Source organism: Bactrocera dorsalis, chromosome 1, assembly GCF_023373825.1.
Source record: "Bactrocera dorsalis isolate Fly_Bdor chromosome 1, ASM2337382v1, whole genome shotgun sequence".
In the NCBI taxonomy this organism is placed as follows: domain Eukaryota; kingdom Metazoa; phylum Arthropoda; class Insecta; order Diptera; family Tephritidae; genus Bactrocera; species Bactrocera dorsalis.
Window position 1 is genome coordinate 107,522,790 of NC_064303.1, and position 12,398 is coordinate 107,535,187.

Consider the following 12,398-nt stretch of genomic DNA (forward strand, 5'->3'; position numbering starts at 1 on the left):
TCCCATAATCATTCAAACAGCTAGACTAATTTTTTAAAATATTGACATTCTAGTCAACAATAAGGAGTTACAACTATTCCTGAAAAAAATGTATAAATTTATAATTTATAAAATTTGGACCTTAGCATATCAAAGCCGATAAAAGTCTAACGTAAATCTAACGTCTTTAAAAAACTGTTTATAAAATTTCGCTTAAATGCAAGTTCGGCAAAATTATTGCAACGTAGTTGCCAATTAAATGATAAAGAAAATCAATTTAACCCTTAACAAACTTGATGGCCCTTAACAAGTGCTTGAATTCTGCTAGTGTTGTTGCTATCATTGCATGTATTTTGTTGTTGGCAACAAATAACGATAGATATCAGCTCGTTATAATGTAACTTTTCACTTTATGCCGACGCAAATGTCGGAGCATCTTAACCTTTCGATCGAAAAAAGGACAACAACAAAAACAAAAGCAAAATTGCAAAAAATTACCAGAGCAGCGATTATCTAGCTTTGCAAGCGCACTGTTGTTGCCGGCATGTTATTTTTGCTATTGTTGTTGTATAATGCTTTTGCGATGTTGTAAAGCTTGACACATTGTTGCTGATAGCCTTTGCTGATGTTGCAAGTTACTTTGCTGCCACCGCTGCCCCCTATGGCTGCTGGCTGTTGGCTCTTAGCTGTGCTTTTGACAATTTTACTGCAGCTACAATAACAGCAACAATGTTGGGTATTCGTTAGTTTCAGGTTTCCCATTTTGGGCTTTAGGGATTTTCGTCTTTGGCGCACAATCCGACGACGCCGCTTTACCTATCGGCGACGAACAAAAGGCGATATTGGCAAATTGTTGCCAAAAACGGGTTGAGACCGTAAAACGATATGCTGATAAATTTGTGGCGATAACAAAAGAGTTGTCACAGCAGTAAGAAAAAATATACGAAAATACACGAAAGTTTTAAGACAAAGAAACAAGGAAAAACTGGAGATAGGAGACAAATGCAGGCAACAGATGAGGAAGATGTGTGGCAGAGATGAGAAATGTGGAAAAGGGTTGGTTGGCATTAAAGCCGGTTAATCAGTAAAAGTTTGTTACGCAGAGGACAGCATGTTGTAGTAAGTGGGGACCGGCGAAGGCAAGAGCAGGATATGAAGTCAAAAGGCATGAACTCTGACATTCGTAGCAGCAGCGCTGAGATTAAATCTAGCAATGCCTGCAGTAAAGTAAAAACGTCGTTTTTCGGAACTTATGTTTTGCATACTTACAGGCGCATAAGCAGTACACGGGCAGAGTTAGTAGCCAGCAAGCATGTCTCACGGCATAATTGGAGAAAATGTGTTGTTGTACTTGAAAGTGATTACTTGTTATTTAGTGTTGGGCAGGCCGGTAAAAAAGCTCAGTGACGGCTTATGAAATGAACTCTTAATTGCAAACAGCCAATTTTAATTTATAAAGATTCAAAACTTTTATCGGAACCAATTTTGTTTTGGGTGGTTTAAAGATAATTTTGTCGCAGATATTTCTGACAGTAATATTTAATTATACCATAAATTTTGTTATACCCAGAACGACATGTTGGACACTCTATAAAATATATCTAGATGAATGATTAACATGATGGATCTACTCAGCTATCCCTGTGTATCTGCCTGTATATACGCGAACCAGTCCCTCAGTTTTTGATATATCGATCTGAAATTGTGCACACATCATTTTCTTTCCAAGAAATTCTCATTTGTCAGTGCTGCTGATCACAAACTACTATAGTATAAAGCTGTCATACAAACTGAACGACCAAAATCAAGTCCTTGAAAGAAAAACTTTCTTATTTGACGAGATATCTTCACGAAAGTTGGCTTAAGCTACTGCCTAACACAACAGTGTAATCTCCGAAGAAACTGTTCAGATCGAGTGACTATAGCCTACAGCTGCCATATAAACTGAACGATCGGAATCTTGTCCTTATATGGAAAACTTTTTTTATTTGATAAGGTTTCTTTTCAAAATTTGCGCAGATATTTACTGAATTAAATCCAATAATATCCGCATAAATTGTTCCGATCGGACTACTATAATATATAGCTGACATATGAAATGTTTATTTGTGAAGGGTATTATAGCTTCAGCGCCACCGAAGTTAAAGTTTTTTCTTGTTTTTATATTCCTTGTTCCAAAATAATTGGTTATCACTTTCCATTTGTCGCTTGTCAATAGTTACTTATCACTTGTCAGCTGTCATTGAGGAAGTCTGGTTGGTTTGGTCAGTCAAAACCTATTTTCCTCTAAACTTCCAGCTTTGAGTTTCAATTTTTTATAGTTCAAAGTAATCGGTATTACTTTATGCTTGTCACTTGTCAATAGCCACTTGTCATCTGTCATTGAGCAGTGCTGCTTGTGCCATATTTTTAGTTGCATGGCATACTACTAGAGCTTTATTAAGAACCCTCACATTTTAAGCTAGGAATTTCAGTTTTTTTATGCCATTTATGACAGAGTAAGCGATAGTCAGCTAATGTTTGTCGCTTGTCAGTAGTCATATGTAACTTTATTACTTATTCTTCTGGCGGTGATTTTGGATCACTCAAGATATTTAGACGAGGTTCGTTAAATATAAATACTTTTTTGATATTTCTTATGCCAGTGTTTCATTTTCTTGTCATTCATATGGCTTTTCATTTGTCAGCTGTCATTAAACAGAAGAGCGATTCTTTCCCTCCAAAAAAAAAAGTAAAAAGACGACGAAGTGCAGATATTAGTAATTAAAAATGCTGAATGATCATTTGAAGCCCTCTTTAAAGAATTGTAAAAATCTTCTAATGGTAAAAAAGAACAGTTGTTAAGTGCCCAAATTCAGTCTGGTATACCCCAGTCACTACGCCACTGTCTTAACAAGCTGTCAGAAATTTAAATTGAAACAAAAAACACAAAAGACCTCATAGCCTAAAGCATAAAGACTAATTTCCCAACAAAATTAAGATGGCCTAAATATTTGAAAAGGTAAGAACACAGCGTGGAGATGGAATAATGCCTAACAGACAATGAAAGACAAGATAAAACGAACGATAACAAAACTCGTTGGCGTTCCAAACAACTTTTATATATTGCTAGAACTTCAACAAAGTCCCCCCGCAGACAGCGTGTACATTTTTGATTTCGACAACACGATATTAACCCATTAAGCGCGTCCGCAAATGCAAAACAAAAACAAAATGTTCAATGTGGTTTTATTAATGAGTTTATGAAGCCATAATGTTTGGCATAGCCTAAAGCGGCAATTTGTAAAATGGTCAAATTGTTTGCGAAAGAAGAAGCAGTCGCTTACGTGCAACGCGTATAGCGCTCATCATTTGCTTGCTACCCCAGCACTACGTCGGCAAATGAAATGTTGTGCAAATTGTCAAAATTATTAATTGTGCACATTATGAGCTCGTAATGTTGGAGCGAGCAGACGACCACAATAACTACAATTACTTATGTATACAACAAAGCTACAAAAGATATGAGTTTAGTTGGTTAGATGCGTTAAGCGCCTGGAAGTATGCTACATGCAGACAATTGAGAAAAACGCTGGATGGTTGGGGTTGCCTGGGGCGTTTTGTTTAGATATTGCTTATGGTTGTAAGAAATATACGCAAAGTTAACAGTTAGAAGTGTTGTTTTCGTTATTTTTGTTGTTAGTGTTTATGTTTTTGCTTCTTCATTGATATCTCCTTCTTGTCCTCGTTCTTAATTGCACAATAATCGTTGTATTTTGCGTGTTGGCATTAGTTTTAAGTAGTTTTTGTTGTTGTGGTATTTTCTGGAGATGTACATATATATACTATATATAGTTATAGACGTTGTATTCTACAGCTAATAACTTCTTTTGCCACCAAATCGGTCTGAACTTAGCTGCTCTGCACTCGCTCATATCTTTTCTTCTTCTTCTTTTCCACTTCTTCTTGCCTAATCACTAACCAAACGCCATCTGACTTTCTCCCTTACTTTCTTCATCCACTGTCGTTGTAATATCTTCACCCTTCCCTCATTTATATTCATATTTCACTCACCACTTGCTTTCTTCACCGCTTTCATTGCCATAAACCCCATCCTCTCCTTTGAAGCGACGATTTGTAATCGTTAAAATTTTTACTGTTCCTCCGCTTCACAGTTATGAGCGTTATTAACTTGGATTTTTATGCCGTTTCAAGTTGCCATAACGGGCAATTGGGGTTAATGGCGTCGCTTCAATCAAACAAACAATGCAACCACCCGCACCTGCCGCTCTTTGAGTTAACCTGGCGCACTGTCATTCTCATACCACACTTCGCTAAACAAAGAGACGTCTTCACTAAGACAATGCGTGCGCTTTTTTATAGCGAGTGCAGACTTTTATTTGAGCATGTTTGGTTAATTGCGGCGGTGGAAAGCGGACCACTATTTTTGTAAAATTGTTGTGTGGTTTTCTGGGCTGCGTCACCAATAACAATGTCTGCTTACCATTGCTTGTTGTAATGACCTAAAAACATACTTTCTTAGTAGAACTATGTCAGTTGGTAGATTTCTTCGTAGATTATTCAATTAAGTGGTTATGTTATTTATGACTAAAAAATATGTTATCAGTTTCCTTAATTGTACTTTATTACTTTTACTGATTACTGATAAGATCAATTATATTAATTTGATATATTAATATTCCTTTTAGTATTGCTTGGGCGTTGAAGAGCAAAGACACAAAAATTATTAGATCTTGCCCATTTCATTGAAGATTTCATGAACTATATTATCATACCATATTTTGTACATCTGTTTTGTCCCGAACTCTTTCCGCTGTATTGCCTGTAAGAATGATGAAAACCTTTATGTAATTATTATAATTTATGAAAACTTTAGAAGAGTCAACTAGAGAACCTTACATATGTACATAAATCATATAATTGAGCGTTTGCTAATTGAGTCAATTATTCTTCTTGGAGGAGGAGGAAAACGATTATTTTATAGGGAATGCCCAGAAACGACTCTTTTACATATGGCTCAAGCAGCTCACGGCTCCCGGTTTTCGACCAAGTGTCCTCTGGGTGGCCAAAAACATCCATTTGAAGGCGAGCTAAAGTGAAAAGACGAAACATCCCCTCTCCAGGGTTGTGCGTTGGGTTTAAGACCCGGCACATAAAAAAACCTACCAAAGAAGAAAACAGCTTCGAAATTGAGTCCATTAAGCACATAAAATTCCGAATCGCAGAAGAAAACTTCTTACTACTTGGCTATGCTATGCTATACTGGATTTAATCACTATGAGAAAATATATTTTCTCGGTGAAATGCAAGAAGAATAAGTATTTATTTCACTCCCTTCATTAATTAAATCATTTCGTTCATTAACAATGTTTCAGAATTTCTTCTAATGAATAAATTATCCATTGCCACTTATATAATTAAATAATATAGAATTTCCTAATTGAGTCAATTAAGCGGAATGCTGAAACAGAACTTCTAACACAGCTAACTATTGCAGGAAATGGATGAAGCTCCAGAAATAGAGAAATTTTTAGTGATTACTTTGACAAATTAATAGAATACAAACTTCAATCACTAAAACGATCTGCAAAGTATGTCTTAAGCGGCTTATTTTCAGAAAAAAAAACAATTGGGAGCTTATTTACAAACCATAAAAAAATACACTAAAGCTCTTTTCAACACTATTTAATAATCGTAATAATAAAATCGTTGAAGAAAAGAGTAACTAAATCTTTGCTTGGTAGCACCTATTACATGATAAACTTACCTTGTGAAGTATGATCAGCACAATTATTTCCCCTGTGGATAACCATTATCTGCGATTTAAAATAATTAACATCTTGAACCCTTTCTCACTTATTTAAAAAATAATTAAAATTATGATAGGCTAACTTTAAAAAATAAGCAATACAAAATTCTGAACGAACTACACAACACTTTTCACTTTTGAACACTTTTTGAATCACCCTTTACATAAATAGTGCAAGGCTACATGATGAGGACATCATTATTGTAATTCACACACATATACTAGTTCACATATTCCACTCACATCACAATTACAAGACCTTGTACTTCATCGTTCAACACGAAAGTTGCTCACGTTACTGCTGTTCAATTTTACTGCGCACCAAATTACCATTAGCTTTACACATTAGCAAAGATGAGTAATCAAATATAAATTAACTAAACTAATTGTATTTAAATCAATCTTTTTTTTACAACTTTATTTATTAAATTAACTCAACAACTTCACAGCGCTCACTTTTTGCAAAACCACACACTGACCGACGAACTTACAACGACGACATCTGCTTGGCACACAACTTAACTTTTTATTACTTATTGTGATTCATTTAAATCAAGCTAAATTCTTGCGAATATGGAAATAGCACTTCTGTACAACACTTCTACACATTTCTAAGAAAATTCTAACACTTTATTGATGAAAATTCAGCAAAAATGTCACAGGAATGCTGGAGCCACAACTCACAGAAAATTTTTTCACAAACTAACTGTTGCTTGCATTCTTCACGTTACTTCTCTCTGCATTCCAATTTGCACGAATTTTCGAACAGGGAATTTACTCTTCATTCGCAAAGTCCACTGCATTTGCTCGACGCACTTATGATCTCTTATTGCACACTCTTTTTCTCACCGTCATTACAACTCGTAGCTCTCGCTGGTTAAGTGTTTGCGTACATATGTATGTGCGATCAAAAACAATTGCACTTTTCACTTACGAAATTTAAGGTAAAAAAAGACTTCTTTTGCGAATTTATTTCTAATACGAGTATGTATATGGATTGAGTAATTTTATTCGTACCTTTTGTACACTATGAAGCAGATTTTTGACAATATAGGGTATTTTTTTTCCTCAGTTTTTAGTATATATTTAGTTCACACACTAACGGACTTATTCGACACAAGGTTTGTTAGAAAAACGAAAATCATTATATGTAGTATATGGGAGTTGGGGTACTTCCGACACAATTTTATCTGTTTTCCTATTACCACATACAATTAACATGCATAATAGTTACTAAAAAAACAATCATATAATTTTAGTTATATAACGCCTAGATTTTTGTTATGAGTAAAACACGCTCTCTCATTTTCATTGAGATAACTCACATATTGGCCGATATATGCGGTAGAAAGTCACCTGGAAGTTCGAAAATCTTTATATTAGTTATATGGGGACTTATTGTAGTATTGATCTGATTCAACGCATTTTTGAAACGCTGACATATGTATGTATGTACCATTGACCGAGAAGGATTGTACCTGAATTTCAAATATGTACCTCACACATTGACCGATATTCTCGATCAACTATACTACTGTGATCAAATTGAAAGGGGCATTTTTAATTCATACTTCGCGTGCTTTTCGAATCGTAATTTTTTTCTATAAGTTGGTAGTACTGTTAGTGACATCTCTGCTAAATTTCACGTCAAAATATTCAATAGTATTTGAGATACCCATCGCTTTGTGGGGCTCTAAAAGTGAATTCTTCGATTTTTACTATGTCTGAATTTATCGAAGAAAGCAGTGTGATAATGCACCATCTCATACTGCATTGGTTATTCGTGATCACTTCGCCACATTTTCAACTAATATCGTGCCGCAACCACCGCATTCACCTGATTTACTTCTGGCTATTCAGCAAATTCACATGACCACCGAGGACACCGTTTTGACTCAATTGAGGATATAAAAGCTGAATCGAAAAAGGCTCTGATGGCCATCACCACGGAAGATTTTTCCAAGTGCATTGATGACTAGAAAATTCGTTGGCATAAGTGTATTGCAGCGGGAGGAGATTGTTTTGAAGAAGATGAAATAGACAAAATTCACCTTTCAATTTTCACACCGGCTCACATAAAGCCTTCTTATACCATCTCGGAGGTAAAATTTAACAGTCCATTAATTCAAAAAAATTATAGTAAGATCCCAGCGTAAACGAAAAATAAAATAACAAAAATTATGAGAAAAATTATTTACGGCGGTCTGAGGTCGAGCAAAAGAAGGGGAGGCACATGACTGAAATTTTAAGGGTGCCATTCTTTACCCTTTTATCTCGTTTTCCGTCAAAACTACGAATCCTTTCGAAAAAGTTATATGATGAAGTTGTAGGTAATGTAAAGATCTATAACTTTTGAGCAAAGACTTCTTTCACATAACCTCAAAATTTATGCGAAAATTTCCCATAATCCAGGTTTCAGATTTTTTTATGTGTCTCTTGTACAAAAAAAAATGTATATTTTTGACAAAATTTGGTGGAAAGTTAGCTTCTTATGGCCTTAAAACACTACTAAAATTATTCTCCTTATATTGAACTTATATCGAAAAAATTCCTAAGTTTCAAATAAAAAAACTCATTTTAAAGTTTTTTCGCTTTCCATTGCACTGCGAGCATTTCTGAGCATTGCCATAATTCTCTCAACATGAATTTTTATGATAAGCAACAGCATAAATTTATTTACTACCAAACGATAATCACCTCCGCCTTTATGAGACTGGCAACGATGATGTATTTTTATGACGAAACACTTGTATTTAATACGAGCCAATTACGAACGGAACGCACGAAGACAAAAACAAAAACTGAGGATTTTACTGTGCTGTGCGAAAAGATTACGGAAAAAATTTAAAAATTTAATGGAAAAATTTAAAAATTTAATGGAAAAAATTAAAAATTTAATTGAAATTTTTAAAAATTTGCTGGCAACATGAAAAAGGCAACAGAAAAACGTTAGGAAAGGGAGGAATAAAAGAATCAATATTCTGCATACAGAGCACTTAAATGCCGGACATTTAAAGCTTTCAAATGCGAAATAAACCGCAAAACTTTGCAGTAAACTGTAGAGAGCGAATTAAAAAAGTAATAAATGTAAAGTTTCATTGATTTGTGCTTATCACCCGCAAAGCATTTACGAAAAAACACTCTACTTTAACCCTATGCGATGAATTCGAACGCAATTTTTTGTTTTGTTTGTTCCTCATTTTTCAGCGGAAAAGCTTTTTGTTCGCAACTATTTACACGCCACTTACGAGCAATGCGACCAATCAACTAACAACCTGAAGCGTTTTCCCCCCTCCCTACCATGTAGCTATAGGTAAATACGATCAGCGTGAATTCTGTAGTGTTTAGTTTACAAAAACAACACAAATATTGCACGGCACAACAATTGTAATAGCAACAAATACAAATCCATTTTAAGCATTTTATGTAAATTTGCACTTTCGCGCTGGCAAATACACATGTGTGCGTAAATATTTGCCTTTACATGGATTTTTATGCTGCCGTTGGACATTTGTGTGAGAGCTGGATGCATTTGTGTGTGTGTGTGCTGGGCTCATTTGTGTGTGTGTATGTGTGTGGTTTATTTGCGCTTTCATAGCACTATTTAAAATGCGGAATATTTGCTTGCTTATTCGCCAATTTCGCAACGAAATTTCAGCAACTATTGTTGCCCTACACACGCACACACGCACCTACATGTTCAGTAGCACCAACACACCTTTAAGCCTCACACATGTAAATCAGTTTATCTCTCTTGTCTCTGTTTTATGTTAATTCGCAAAACTTTGCTCATACGCAGCGCGCCACTGGTGTTATTCCATTTTATTATTATTGCTCTGTGAAGAGTCTTTTTGTGGTCTTATCTTACTTTTAGTTAAAAGCATTAGTGTAGCACACCCACAGGCATATATTAATTCAAGTATATTTTTTGTATGAAAACAAAAACGAATTTGAAGTTTATTTCAAATGAGCGCTACAGATTCCTCTCTTTATATATTTTTGGGTAGAGGTTGAAATTGTGCGTGGGAAATCGATAAAGAACGCCTTAATATTATATTACTTAACTGGTGGCTTTGGTATAAGACTAGTATTAGCTATTTAGTACCATTAACTATCTCATTCGAGTCGAAGAAAGTGTACCTCTGATTTTGCTACAAATGTTGCAAAGCTCTTTATCAAACTTCCATCATAAATTGAAATAATAAGTTCTCAATTCTACTGAATTTGGTTTATAAAACTTATGTATGTAGCTTAAAGAACAGAGTGAAAAAGTTACTCCTAAAACTATACTTTAATTATTGAAAAAGCTCTGAAAAAGCTTTGAAAGTTTGTCCTATCAGATTGACAAGCGAATTTCTTATTTCTAAAGACCCTGCTTTAAAGTAGTCTGCTCCTGAATTGAAGGCGCAGTAAGGGATACTCCCAAAGGTATACAACTAAATTTGCTAAAAGTTTTAAAAAGCTCTAGAAAACCTTTGTAAGTTTAGTTCATCAGAATGTCATCACAAAATTGAGTACTTAACATATAATGCTCTAAAAAACTAATAAAAGACATGTGGACTCTCTGAAAAAATCTATACAAACTCTTTGAAACTGTTTGTTGTCAAGTTCAGTCTTGAGTGGAGGTAAAAGCTCTGGCCGTTCTTTACAATAAAAATTGTAAGACGATATATTTATGATATTTGACGGCAGGAAACCAAACAAGGACTATGCCTAATAACACCTTATGGGTCCTTCATGACTACCTAAATCTAAAACAAGTTGTTGAAGGCAAAAGTTCTTGGAAAATAAAAATAATCCATTCAGAGCTTTATTTAAGCTTTTAATTAAGAAAAACATGCACAACAGTATTTTTGAAAGTATTTTTGAAAGCATCAATGTCCCATCTTTCTGGCATTATATATGTACATTTCAGCCAATATGAACCACTTCGGCCTTTGCATCCAATAATGAATAAAGTACATTTTTGATAGATAAAACTTTCAATCCGCTGTTTTCCTAATAGTTTTTAATTGATATGCAACCTTAAGCAGAGCGTTGCCATGATGGAGAAGTTTTGTCTCGTGTCTAGTCGCTAATGTTGTCGGTAACGCTTCCCATTTACATGAAGTTTCCCTCAGTTTTAGAAGGTCATAATATGGCATGCCCCACCAAATACAGAGCATTTCCTCGGAGTCATGGATATTTGGTTTTGCCAACAAACGCCTCTTTGCATTTAGGGTTGTCTTGATGAAACCATTTTTCATTAACACTTACAAGTCTATGCAAAAACGACTTCTTTCAAGAGACCTCAGGAGACATCCGGCTCCTTTCACCCATTTTAAAATGACTGCTTGAGAGACTAACAAATATTATGTGATCTTTTCTTGTATCTGCCACCAATATTTGTCGCGCATATGTTTCAGGTCCTCATCTCCAAACTTTTTCGACTGCCAAGGACGTTCTTCGTCCTTCAAGTCAAAATCACCAGCGTGATTGAGCGTTCGCTCAGCTAGAGCATATTCATCACAAACTTTCACCAACATTGGATGAATTTCGACTGATGTTGTCCTTTTATTATAGTAATGAAGAAGAACTCCCCGCAAAAATACTTTTTTAGACAGAAAGCTCTTGTTTACGCTTCAAATGACATATGATGAAAAAGACGCTCAAGGTCACGTTGGTAATATTAGAACAATGGAATAATCATCAAGATAAGTCGTCTTCCGGCAATCCGCGCAAATATAGTTATAGACCCAATATACATATATCCACCAATTCCTTTTGAACTTCAGCTATCCTTTGATAGAAATATTCATTAATAAAAACACCCTAACTAAATTTCTACTTTAAACTGAGAAAGAGTACAACTCTGGAGTAAATTTATATCCATTTCAAATTTAACTGAATTATAAAGTAATTTACCGCTAGGTTCCTATCACTATCTATCATCTTTACTTACTGCGCTTTTTTATCCTTATCACTGCGTTGATAAATCAGCACCCAAAAAATGGAGAAGTGCATACATTTCGGCATTCGCATATGACTCACTCACACCGTAAATATGTATGCAAGTAAAGGGTGATTTTTTAAGAGCTTGATAACTTTTTTTAAAAAAAAAAACGCAAAATCTCATCGGTTCTTTATTTGAAACGATAGATTGGTTCATGACATTTACTTTTTGAAGATAATTTCATTTAAATGTTGACCGCGGCTGCGTCTTAGGTGGTCCATTCGGAAAGTCCAATTTTGGGCAACTTTTTCGAGCATTTCGGCCGGAATAGCCCGAATTTCTTCGGAAATGTTGTCTTCCAAAGCTGGAATAGTTGCTGGCTTATTTCTGTAGACTTTAGACTTGACGTAGCCCCACAAAAAATAGTCTAAAGGCGTTAAATCGCATGATCTTGGTGGCCAACTTACGGGTCCATTTCTTGAGATGAATTGTTGTCCGAAGTTTTCCCTCAAAATGGCCATAGAATCGCGAGCTGTGTGGCATGTAGCGCCATCTTGTTGAAACCACATGTCAACCAAGTTCAGTTCTTCCATTTTTGGCAACAAAAAGTTTGTTAGCATCGAACGATAGCGATCGCCATTCACCGTAACGTTGCGTCCAACAGCATCTTTGAAAAAA

General features: G+C 35.2%; 1 long non-coding RNA gene across 1 annotated transcript in view; it reads right to left on the reverse strand.

The window, feature by feature from the left end:
• The window catches only part of LOC125775832 (uncharacterized), a 207,430-nt gene extending 201,183 nt beyond the window's left edge, over positions 1-6,247 (reverse strand). The window contains exon 1 of the long non-coding RNA XR_007421396.1: positions 5,747-6,247. This is a non-coding gene — a long non-coding RNA (uncharacterized LOC125775832). The remainder of the gene's footprint in view (positions 1-5,746) is intronic.
• Between the last annotated feature and the right edge of the window lie 6,151 nt (positions 6,248-12,398).